We start from the raw sequence: 12,749 nt of genomic DNA, 5'->3' as shown, positions 1-12,749 counted from the left end.
CTCAGGAGCAGGCAGAGATGGAGAAGCCCTAAGTGGTGATCGGGGCTGGTAGCTGCCGCTCACACCTACTGATGGCACTGAATGATTGGGGCCAGCACCGGATGCCGGCAGAGGGTGCAAGTGTCTGGCAGGACTGTGGTACGTGGGAGCAAAGAATTTTCAGTAACCACCAGAGGCTCACCCCAATGACAGCGACCTGCCCCCCACCTTGGTCTGGCACCCCCGCTCACCTGCTCCACCATCCTGCCGTGGCCAATGCCTGCCATGTTCCACGATCTGCTGCCTGCTGCCAATGCCCACCATGTTCTGCCCGTGCCCCCTGGTGGTCAGTGCACGTAATAACGACCAGTTGTTTGGTTGTTCTGCAGTTTGGTCTATTTGCATATTAGGGGGATTATATATATATTCTCCTCTATTTCTTTGACCAAGTGTTCTATAAATTGTTTATTTCTCTTTAGTATCTATGTATTTTACTTGTTGGGAATTAAGAGAATTTCCATGACTTCCTTCATGATAGGCATGTGAGGACAACAAGTTGCCTACACTGATCAGTCACAGACATAAACAGAATACATAATCTTACAGTTGGGAGTCACCAGGTAGTCCATTTCTCTACCTAAAAGGGAATTAACTCCATCAGACTCTTAAAATATGTTTTTTTTTATGATCATGTCAATTAATGAAAGGCACACTTCACTAGGAAGTCCACTGAGGATTTTTTGGACAGTTCTATTTTTTCTCCCCATTCAGGTCCTTTCTGTACTGCTTATCTACTAGTGTAAGTAGTTTAATGTTATTTAAATAATATGTTTTTTAAGTAAGTAATGTATTTAACAGTCAGGTCCTCACTTGAACCTTTAGAAAAACAGTGACCCTGATAATCCCTTCCTCACATGTGACATTTTGTCAACACAATGAAAACAGCTATATGAATGACAGTAACATGGACTCAACAAATATTTGTAAAATAAATTAATGAGCTTTTGTACTATCATTTCCCCTAGACTTTTCTAAGAGTCAAATCCTTTCAGTATGTTCTGAACATAACAATAGCAATAAACACAGTCTCATAATATCAGAAAAATCTTAATATTCTAGTACTACCTTTAAAGGGAAGTAAACCAAGTCAGAGAACAGGTTTTATTCAAAGTCATAATGGCATACAAGTAGTTGTGTGTAAAGCAGGTATTGTAAGTTATGACACTTTGTCCTTTTAAATATCTGCTTGAAATATCTAATGGAAGATGATGGTACATAGACCAAAATATCAAGGATGGGAAAAATTAATCTCTTGACATACCTCAGCAGATAAAAATGAATCAAGATATTTAATAATGATACCAACCTTTTCTAGTTTCCTGGATGAACCCCAAAGACTATAGTATACATTTCTTTCTCTCCAGCATTGGTTTTAAGCACCACTTTCTTTCTTGAAATAAGGATTAAACAGCTACTGATTCTCAAAGGATCAAATTCAAGTCTGATCATATATTAAAGGTCTGTGTCCCTCCATATTCATAAACAGGGTTGCAACTGAAAAAAGTTAATCATAGTAATACATGAATAACAGAAAAAGGTGGTGGTGGGGCAACATCTCCAAGAATGCGATATGAATACGAATGCTTTTGTTGGGTACTTGCCGGGAGCCGGTCCATGCTTGCTGTTTCAAGGGACCTGGCATATATGGCATACTGTTCTTAATATGTTTGCTCACCTTCTTGGCACTATGTGTTTTAACCAAGGTCTCTGAGAAAGGTTGTTTCCCCAGGTAGGGATTTTCCCCTGAAGTTAGGGAGGGAATAAAACCCCTCAAATAAGTGCCAGGTGGGTAATTAATCACTTTAACTACGAACAATCGTGCTTAAGCTACATAATCTTTACTCCCTGGAATGGAGATAAGAAACGCCCTAACCTTTGTAATAGAGATTGATAGGATTGAATCAACTGGTATAAATACAGATGCAACAAGACAGCAAGACACAGAACTTAGAACACAGAACTTAGAACACAGAACTAAGAAGACAGAACCAGGAGGCACAGAACCTCCACAGAACGTTCTCTAGAGACAGAAGAACTTCGCTGGAGAGAACATGGCAAAAGATCCTGGACTGAACCTGACTACAGAAATTGGCAAGAGAACCTGACTAGAACCTGGTGACTGAACCTGGCTGGAGAACCTGGACAGAACCTGGCTGAAGAACCTAGCGAGGGAACATGGCCACAGAACCTGGCTGGAGATCCTAAGCAGAACCTCTCTGGAGATCCAGAACAGAACTTGGCTGGAGATCCTGGCTGGAGATCCTGGCTAGGCTGCTGATCAACTGAACGCTGTCTCCGCGTCATTCCTTCTTCGCCGACTCCGTCCACACCTTTGGGGACCCCTGGACCTGCTGGGGTTGGACCCCGGCAGGTACTAACTCATAGCAGACACAAAGAAGGTAAGTCCATAACACTGTCAAAATATTGTGTGCCAGTAAGTCAGGAAACCAATATGCTCAGAAAGGATTAAACTCACTTAGATAATTAGAGTGTTTGCTTAAATCCATGAACATTTAAATGCCATTTATCATTTTGATTAGACAAAACCCAAAAAATATTTTATAGTGGGAAAGGGAGCTTATCATACTGTGGAATGAACCTTTGTGCAACAAGGAAGAGTTCCGTCAAAGTAACTGAGAAGAGAACGCTGTGAGGCTCAGCAACTCACTTTCATAGTAAAGGGACATTCATCAGAAACATGGCCCAGCCTCAGCATTTGGCATTCAAGAGAAAATGTGTTCATCTTTCCACCTGCAAAGAGGAGTCATTTAGCTGTATCTAAATTATTAGTGTGAGTAGCCAAATCCGGGCTCTTGTTCCAAACAGAAGCTGGCTTCTGTAATCAGATGTGGGCATGGCAACCATTCATTGGTATCAACAGACTTGCCTGATAAGAGAATACAGAAACCAGTGTATGTGAATGCCAAAAATATAAAGGAGACACTTTGAAAGAAAATGGTGTGAAGACATGAGACTAGAGGAAAGAAGGGAGAAGGGATATAAAAGGAAATATCTCTCTAATACATCTTGTTTCCCCCTCTTCTCATTCACTAGCTAAAGTGTGATAAAACATTTCAAGTTTCCTATTTTTCCCTGCCTCTAGCCTCCAGAGACTTCTGAACTATCCTCCACACTAGTACAGACCTGAAAGATGACATTGATTAAAAGTCTCTAATGGCTTCACTATTTCCCATAGAATAAAATTCAAGTGTGATAGTGTTGCATGCAAACTCCCTTACAGACTGGGCCCACCCGCTCTCCAGTAGCTACTTTCCCCATGGCCCTCCTTACTATCCACACACATACCTGGCACTTTAACCACATAGAGCTTTTTTTCTATTTGTAAAATTGCTCATTTTCTTTCATAATTCCATATCTTTAAAAGTCAGGCACACTGCCGGGAGCCGGTCCATCCTTGCTGTTTCAAAGGACCTGGCATATATGGCATACTGTTCTTAATATGTTTGCTCACCTTCTTGGCACTATGTGTTTTAACCAAGGTCTCCTCTCTGAGAAAGGTTGTTTCCCCAGGTAGGGATTTTCCCCTGAAGTTAGGGAGGGAATAAAACCCCTCAACTAAGTGCCAGGCAGGTAATTAATCACTTTAACTATGAACAATCATGCTTAAGCTACATAATCTTTACTCCCTGGAATGGAGATAAGAAACGCCCTAACCTTTGTAATAGAGATTGATAGGATTGAATCAACTGGTATAAATACAGATGTAACAAGACAGCAAGACACAGAACTTGGAACACAGAACTTAGAACACAGAACTTAGAAGACAGAACTTAGAAGACAGAACCTACACAGAACCTAGAGACAGAAGAACTTTGCTGGAGAGAACATGGCAAAAGATCCTGGACAGAAACTGGCAACAGAACCTAGAGACAGAACCTAGCGAGAGAACATGGCAAAAGATCCTGGACGGAACCTGACTACAGAAATTGGCAAGAGAACCTGACTAGAACCTGGTGACTGAACCTGGCTGGAGAACCTGGAAAATCTGGCTGGAGAACCTAGCAAGAGAACATGGACACAGAACCTGGCTGGAGATCCTAAGCAGAACCTCTCTGGAGATCCAGACCAGAACTTGGCTGAAGATCCTGGCTGGAGATCCTGGCTAGGCTGCTGATCAACTGAACGCTGTATCCGTGTCATTCCTTCTTCGCCGACTCCATCCACACCTTTGGGAACCCTTGGACCTGCTGGGGTTGGACCCCGGCAGCACACTAGATCTCATATAATATTTCCTTACTTGCATATCTAGTATAGTCTACTTATCCCATAATAATGTTACCTGTAGGCGATCTTTCATGGCTGAGCCACTTGTTCCCACCTATTAGAGCTGTTATACTACATTGCACTGCAAATATCTACGTGTGTATCTAAATTTTCTACGATATCTTGCACACCTTGAGGGAAAATGGTGTCATCTCCACCTTTTTTATTAACGTGGTTTGTCATGGGTATGGGGCCCAGTTGCAGGAAGCCATCCATTGTCTTCACTAGCAAAGAAGTGCAAACAAGGATCCCGGAATGCTGGTGACCCTTGAACCCATGGCAAGGGCCAGAGTTATGCACTGATTGTCTAGTCCAGACAATGGGGGCTCAAGCTATTTCCTGATCAAATAGTCTCAGAGTAAATCCTTCTAATATTTACTGGCCTTTAAGATAGTCTGTCTGTTACCACAATTACCTGCCTGACTAAGAGCTAGATGTGTATCCAATATTGAATAAAAGGCTGGCGAGGCCTGGGCACCAGTGGAAGTCCTTCCCCTTGAGTTGGGCTTGCCCGTCTGGTCCCCAATATTTCCAAATTATTATATCTTGTCTCGTCTCTTTTATTTGCTTGTGGCCCCTCTTCCAGATCCTGAACCCTGAACCACACAGGATGTGGGGCAACATACACACCAGTAATGGTGTGCTCTCATTTCAATAAGTTGTTGTCCTTCAGAATATTTGCAATGTTTTCTTCTGTATTGAGTTTGTGAAAATACCAGTGCAAACTTTGAACATTGTGAAGTAGGTTCAGTTGTGTTTTAGTTAAAGCCTGGTTGCTCTGGGGGTCGATTCTAGGCTGTCCTCAGGTAAGAAAGATCTACCTCACAGTACTCATATACATCATAAATAAGGCCTATGTGTTTGATCTCACCTCACTCTTCTACTTAAGGATAACATACATAGGCCTATGGAGATAGCTCAAATCTATTCCACGCTCTAGTACATGGGGGAGGGGGGGTAACATTTCCTTATCCGTTTAAGTGAAAATTTCATATTCTCACTTTCTTGTCTGCCTAGAGATAATGTATTTAATGTTAAAGATAGTACTGAAGCTGTGAAATTTTATCTGTGATTGGCTATTATCTTGGAATAAAGATAAGATTAATGGTTTTGACCTTAAAGTTATATAATGAACCATTCATATAAATATAAGTAATTAAATGTAAGATTCTTAAACTTCACTGAAGCTAGATACATGACATTGAAAGGATGTCCTTTCCTATCATTAAGCCTTTTGCTGTATATTTATCTCTACTCTTCTGCAAATTTTTTTTCAGATTAGAAATTATAATTTTTTAAATCCTTTCCTATAAGGCAAAACATGTAATCATCCAAAATCTTTCTGAGCTGGGGAGGCTAATCATTACATTTTAATTTAATATATATGAAACCCAAAACTCAGACAGGAAAAGTTAAGTAAATTAAGCAAAAAACGCCAAATAAAAGTCATACCAGTTAGTGGCAGACTGAGATTCAAGTCCACCATTCTGGCTCTTTATCTTAAACTTCCTCCCAGGAGGAAGAAAGACAGAGAGGTGGATATCAATGATGAATAAAGACAATTTAAATGGCAACATACCATAAATTAGTTAAGCATTCCTGAAATTTAATATCAAAGTTAACAGGTTTTAATTATATAATTTTTGTCAACATGGCAATACCTATTTATACTTATGGGTCATTATTCATCCAATTTGCAGATTGTGTATTTTAAAATTAGCAAATAAACCACCATTGGTCTGTTTCTTCTTTTATATTATTTAGTGATGATGCTGTTACATAGCAAGTGTAATCTGATCATATGGCAGATAGGAGCTTTCTGTTGTCACCATTTGGAGCAAAAATGATTTATATTTGGATATACTTTTTAGTATAGTAGAGATTATATTTTCAGACCCTTTAAGTGAGTGAATTTTGAGTTGTAGATATGGGAAATACTATATTTATAACTGTGTAGAATTGATCAATACAAATACAATTTGGTACTGTTTTTCTCTTGTAAAATAAACTAGGTTGATATTGAAGCCTAGAAGTAAACATAGTCATTCTTTTTCAAATTTATTTTTATTAAAATACTTTAAGATGTAAGTAGACACGTTCATATAAAAGTACAAAAATATTTAAAATGTTATTTTATGAAAAATGCTGGCAGTGGCATAGCAACATTTAAATTATTAAAACTGAAAATATGTATAATTTTAAAAGATAAATCAACTTTTAAATTTTAACCTTTAAACACATAACATCTTAATAAGTGATATAAATGTTTAACCTTTAAATTCCATAACATATGTGGTAGGAAACTCAATTCAGTAACATGTACACATCTCTAAATCATAGGCAGGCTTTAATCTATTTAAGCATTGCATTTTATAAAAATGTCTTATCGCTTCTCGGCCTTTTGGCTAAGATCAAGTGTAGTATCTGTTCTTATCAGTTTAAAAATGTCTTACCCAGTAACAGATGTATCAGAAGCAAAACCAACAGGTTAGTTAACACAAAAATGCCTGAAACTAAGTATAAGTTCATATTTAAAGTACTAGTTACTAATTTATACCTATGAAATTGATGAATATTCATTTTATAATGATACAATGTACAATTAAAGAAGTTGGGATTTCAAGTTCACAATGGCAATTGTATGCCTTTATATATATTCCCTCTTAGGAAACTAGTGAGCTAATAAGAATTTTAAAAAAATAAACAACAACAAACAGAATGGGAGGGAACCACCAAAAAAAAAGTGATTTTTAACAAATATCTGGAGGACGGTAAGCAAATAAAGGATTTGACATAAAGAAGCCACATCCTAGAATACATGCTGGGAACCTAAATTCAATGAGAAAATCTGCCATGCTCATTTCTGACAAGAATGTGATATAGAAATCCAGGTAACAAGGACATCAGCTATGGTATTTGTATCTGAAAACAAGGATATTAAAAGTATGGAAACAGATGCACCCAACATTCACAAAACAGTCATTGATTTTCTCTCTTTTTTTTTCTATTCAGTGTATCATTAGTATCTGGAATTTAATCTTTATTATTTCCTTCCTTCTGCTCTCTTTAGGTTCAGTTTAGTCTCCCCCCACCCTCCAATGTCTTAAGGTGGAAAAATTAGGAATATTTATTTGAGATAATACTATTTTTTAATATAGGCATTTATGGCTATAAACTTTCTCTCTAAGCACTGTTTTAGCTGCATCCCAGAAATTTTAGTATGTTGTGTCTCCATTTTCATTCATCTGAAAGAACTTTTAATTTCCTTATGGTTTCTTCTTTGACCTACTGGTTATTTAGGAGTATACTGTTTTATTTCCATATATTTATGAGTGTCTCAAATTTCTTTTTGTTATTGCAGTCTAATTTCAATAAATTAGAGTAGTCAGAGAACATACATTGCATTATTTCTATCCATTTAAATGTATTAAAGTTGGTTTTATAACAGCGTAGGATCTATCTGCAGAATGTTCCATATACAATTAACAATAAAGTACTTTCATGGTTTGGGGCATGTGCTGGGGGATGGGAGTGGTCAGGGAGAGGTCAATGGGGGAAAAAGAGACATATGTAAAACTTTCAACAATAAATATATTTTTTTTTAAAAAAATAAAGTACTTTCAGCTTTTGTTAGGGGAAGGGCTCTATAGATATCTTCCAGACCTAGTTAATTGATAATGTTGTTAACATCAGTTTCCTTGTTGTTTTCTCCCTAGTTGTTCTATCCATTAATGAAAGTGGAATATTGAAGTTTCCAGCTCTAATTGTTGAATAATCTACTTTCCCCTTCATTTCTATCAGTTTTGCTTCGTGTACTATGGTGCTCTATTGTTAGGTGCATATATGATTAAAACTGTCATAACTTTGAGATGGATTGACTCTTTTGTCATTACAACACGTCCCTTTTTTCCTCTGGTAACACTTACTTGTTTTAATGCCTATTAATTCTAATATTGGTTTTGCCACTCAAGGTTTCTTGTGGTTCTAAGTTTTTTCCTATGTTATAATCTAGGAATTTCATAGTTTTGCATTTTGCATTTAGGTCTGTTGGCCCACTTGGGGTACATTTCTGTGAAAGGTATGTCTGTGTCTCCATTTATTATTATTATTTTTTTTTTGCATGTGGGTGTCCAATTCTTTCAGCACTATTTGTTGAAAGGCTATCTTTGCTCCATTGTATTACCTTTGCTCCTGTGTCAAATATCTGTTGACAATATTTACGTAGGTCTGTATCTGGCTCTCTATTCTGTTCCATTGATCTAGTTGTCTAGTGTTTTGCCAATACTACACTGTCTTGATAGCTTTACAGTAAGTATTGAAATCAGGTAATGTCTGCCTTCCAACTTTGTTTTTCTCCTTCAATATTCTCTCTATATCAACTTTAGAATTAGTTTGTCAATATCCACAAAATAACTTGCTGAGATTTTGACTGGAATTTCATTGTTTCCATAGATCAAGTTATGAAGAAATGAGATCTTGACAATATTAAGTTTGGACTATACATGAACATGGAATATCTCTCCATTTATTTAATTCATTTTTATTTTGTTCATCAGAATTTTGTAGTTTCTCTCTTATAGATCTTGCACATATTTTGTTATATTTATAACTAAGTACTTACTTTTTGAGAGTGTTAATGTAAATGGTATTATCTTTTTAACCTCAGATTCCACCTGTCTATCGCTGGTATATAAAAAGCGATCGACTTGTGTATACTAACTTGTACCTACAACATTGATATAACCACTTATTAATTACAGAAAATATTTTTTTCAATTATTTCAGATTTTCTACAAGTAATTATGTCATCTGTGAACAGTTTTATTTATTCCTTCCTAATATTTATATCCTTCATTGTCTTTTCTTATCTTAGTGAATTCACTAGCACATCTAGTATGATGTTGAAAAGCAGTGGTGAGAGGGAACTAATGCAACATTTTAATTTACTTAATGTTTTTAACTAAATTTTAAGTTATTTTCTTATTGGTTGTTTTAGAATTTACCACAGGCATCCTAAATTATCAGAATCACTTTAATATGTATACTGACTTGAACACAGTGAGATATAGAAATGATACTCCTATCTCTATTCCCTTTCTCTCTTTTTGTGATATTCTTGTTATGCATACTGAATCTATAAATGTTGAAAGCATTTTATAACATTACATTGTTAAAATTATTGCTTCACATAATTTTATATATTTAAAGAAGCTCAGAGATGACAACAAAAACAAGTAAATAATTATAGCTTTTGATATTCTAACTTTCTTTTTTAGCATTTCCTATCTCTTCATTTGGTCTTATTGTGTTCAGATATCATTTGGAATAACTTCCTTATCCCAATACATCCGTGCATCTACCACCACCTGAAAACTGTGAGATAAGAGCTGGTTTTTCAGTTTTGAAGCTGAATTTCTCATATATATATATATATATGAATTTCTCATATATATATATTTCTCATATATATATATACATACATTACAGTGGGGCCTTGACTTACAAGTGTCCCGACTAATGAGTTTTTTGCGATACCAGCTGTCTCTCGGCCGATTTTTTGCATTGAGTTGACAGAGTAATTTGAGTTAACGAGCTCCTTAACTAGCTCGGTCTTAGAACGAATTAAACTTGTAAGTCAAGGCCCCACTGCATATATATATATATATAAATTTCAGAAAGATAGAGAAATAGAAACATCAATGATTAGAGAGAATCATTGATCGGCCGCCCCCTGCATGCCCCCTACCAGGGATCTAGCCCACAACCTGGGCGTGTGCCCTGGATCAGAATCAAACCCTGGTCCCTTCAGTCTGCAGGCCAATGCTCTATCCATTTAGCCAAACCTGCTAGGACTGAATTTCTTCTTCTGAGGAAACCTAGATTTTTGCTCTTAAGGCCTATCAACTGATATGATTATGCCTACCCAAATTATTGAAGGTAGTCTCCCTTACTTAAGGACAACCAATCATCAATATTAACCACAGGAACAAAACACTTTCACAGCAAGATCTAGATTAATGTCTTAATAAAATTTGGTACTAAAGTCTGGCAAATTTGATTCATAAAACTAACTAATAAAATCTATGTTAGTGTGCTTAATGGTGCCTTGCATTTCTCTGAGGTTTTTTTTCATTTTTCTTCATTCTTTTCTCTTTGTTGTTCAGATTGCATTATTGCTATTGGTCCGTTTTCAAAATCACTAATCATTTCTTCTGCCACTTAAACCTGCTGTTGAACCCTTTAGTGATTTTTTTTTTAAATTTCAATTATGGCACTTTAAAGAATTTCCATTTGGTTTTGTCTTTATAATTTCTCATCTGTTTATCAATGTTTTCATTTGATGTGATATAGTTGTCATACTTTTAATTACTTTCTTAATCATCATTTTTTTGGCTTGTTTAATATATTTATAAATGGCCCTTTTGAAATATTTTTTGTTTTCTTTTTGATAAATCTGACATCTGGTTTATCTGGTAGGCAGTTCTTGTTTCCTGGTGTTTTGTTTTTGTTTTTGTTTTTCCTTTTTTCCAGTATATAGATTCAGACTTTCCTGTTTCCTCGCATGGCTCACAATTTTCGCTGGAACATGGACATTCTAGATAATATGTTGTAGCAAGTCTGGATATTGATCCAGTCCATCCTCTCCTGGGCTTGTTATTGTTATTTACATTTGTATTTAGTTAGTGGCTGGCAAGGTTATTGTAACGAAGTTTATTCCACCTAGAAATATCAAGCCTCTCTTGTTGCACTTCAGGGTGCAAAGCCTTAGGTATGACCACATTCTCCCTAAGATGACAGTGGTTATGGCAAAGCTCTGTTTAGCTACTTTTTTCTTTACTCAGCCCCAGATGTTAACCCTTTGTATGCCATACATGTCTATAGATGCAATTAAATCCAAAATATCATGGCGTGTGGGGATGGTTTCTGTTTTGGATGGCATGCAGTTAACTGGTAAAACTCTACTAATTTCCAGCAGATAGTTCTGTTATTTTTAAAAATGTCCTTGGGGATAAATTGATCCACAGATTGATTCAACAAAAGGTAGTCTCTTGAAAGTATAGTTTACAAGGTAGGAGTTTGAGAATTGGTTCTGAAAACAGGAGGGCTCTGCCCAATTTTCTCTTTCTCAAGTCTCTCTAGAATATTAGCCTACTAGTGACCTGGTGCATGGATTCATGCACATTGAAAGGAAATTATTAGAAGAAATATTTTAATATCGCTATTTGCCCTTTCTCTATAATAGAAGTGTCAACCAAATTCACGATTGACAATGACAGATCGAAATACACGTATGCGATTGGCGCCAGTGAGAGCTTTATATGTATCACGCATGCGTGAGTCAACTTTGCCTTTTATAAACATAGAATAAACTTGCTCAATTAGACCTACTTTCTGAATTAATGAAACTTTTTCCAGCCCAGTGAAGCACCCCAACTTCTCCTTTCAGGTAACTGTCAGCAGCACAGCCGTAAATATCAACACACAGCAGATTATTATTGTAGATCATGCAGGGAGAACAAAGGGTAAAATATTTAACTGCAGCAGTGTTTGACTATATTCTGCACAGTGAGAAAACCTGAAGTCATTTTCAAGTTCCACCATTTCTTACTTCTTTTCAGTCAGGTCAAGTTTCTAAACTTTCTAAATCTCCATTTTCCAGCTAATGAAAAGAAAATAAGATTCTACCAAGTCTCCTATCTACCTACTCCAGGACTTCTGTGAGGATCAAATGAGATGAGACACAGGAAAATGCTTCACAGACATTTGGTTAAAGTGTAAAATGTTTACACCTGGCTATAAAGCAAGTTATGTTCCTGGGCTGAAGAAACTCCAAGGAGGCTAGGCATTAAGGAGAGGAAGCTGGGTGTTGCTACATTACATCATTACCCAGCACCCAAAGAGACTGTTGCTGGGCTGGGCGGGGCTGTGGGGCACATTTTGTGCCATGGGGTCTTGGCAGCATTGGCTATAATTTGCTAAGGTGTTGCTCTGGGGTGGTGGCGGGGCCTGTGTCCCACTTGGGAGAAGCCAAGTGTTGGTTTGTTGGCACCAGGTCCATTATGCCATTAATTTTTAAACTAGTGGCCCAGTGCATGAAATTTGTGCACAGGAGGGAAAGGGTTCCCTTAGCCCAACCTGCACCCTCTCCAATTGGGGACCCTTTGGGGGATGTTGAACATCCCTCTCGCAATTTGGGACTGCTGGCTTCTAACCACTCACCTACCTGCCTGCCTGATTGCCCCTAATCCCTCTGCCTGCCTTCCTGATCATCCCTAACCCCTCTGCCTGCCTGCCTGCCTGATCACCCCTAACATCTCTGCCTGCCTGCCTGATCGCCCCTAACTGCTCTCCCCTGCTGGCCTGATCTCGCCCCTAACTACCCTTCCCCGCTGGCCTGATCACCCCTAACTTCCTCTGCCTGCCTC

General features: G+C 37.4%; 1 pseudogene; it reads left to right on the top strand.

The window, feature by feature from the left end:
• Window positions 1-6,708: 6,708 nt before the first annotated feature.
• Window positions 6,709-6,875, top strand: LOC118654927 (annotated as a pseudogene).
• The last annotated feature ends 5,874 nt before the right edge of the window (window positions 6,876-12,749 follow it).

Source organism: Myotis myotis, unplaced genomic scaffold (assembly GCF_014108235.1).
Source record: "Myotis myotis isolate mMyoMyo1 unplaced genomic scaffold, mMyoMyo1.p scaffold_m19_p_4, whole genome shotgun sequence".
NCBI lineage: Eukaryota > Metazoa > Chordata > Mammalia > Chiroptera > Vespertilionidae > Myotis > Myotis myotis.
Note: the sequence above shows the minus strand (reverse complement) of the source record. Positions and strands in the feature narration are given on the sequence as shown.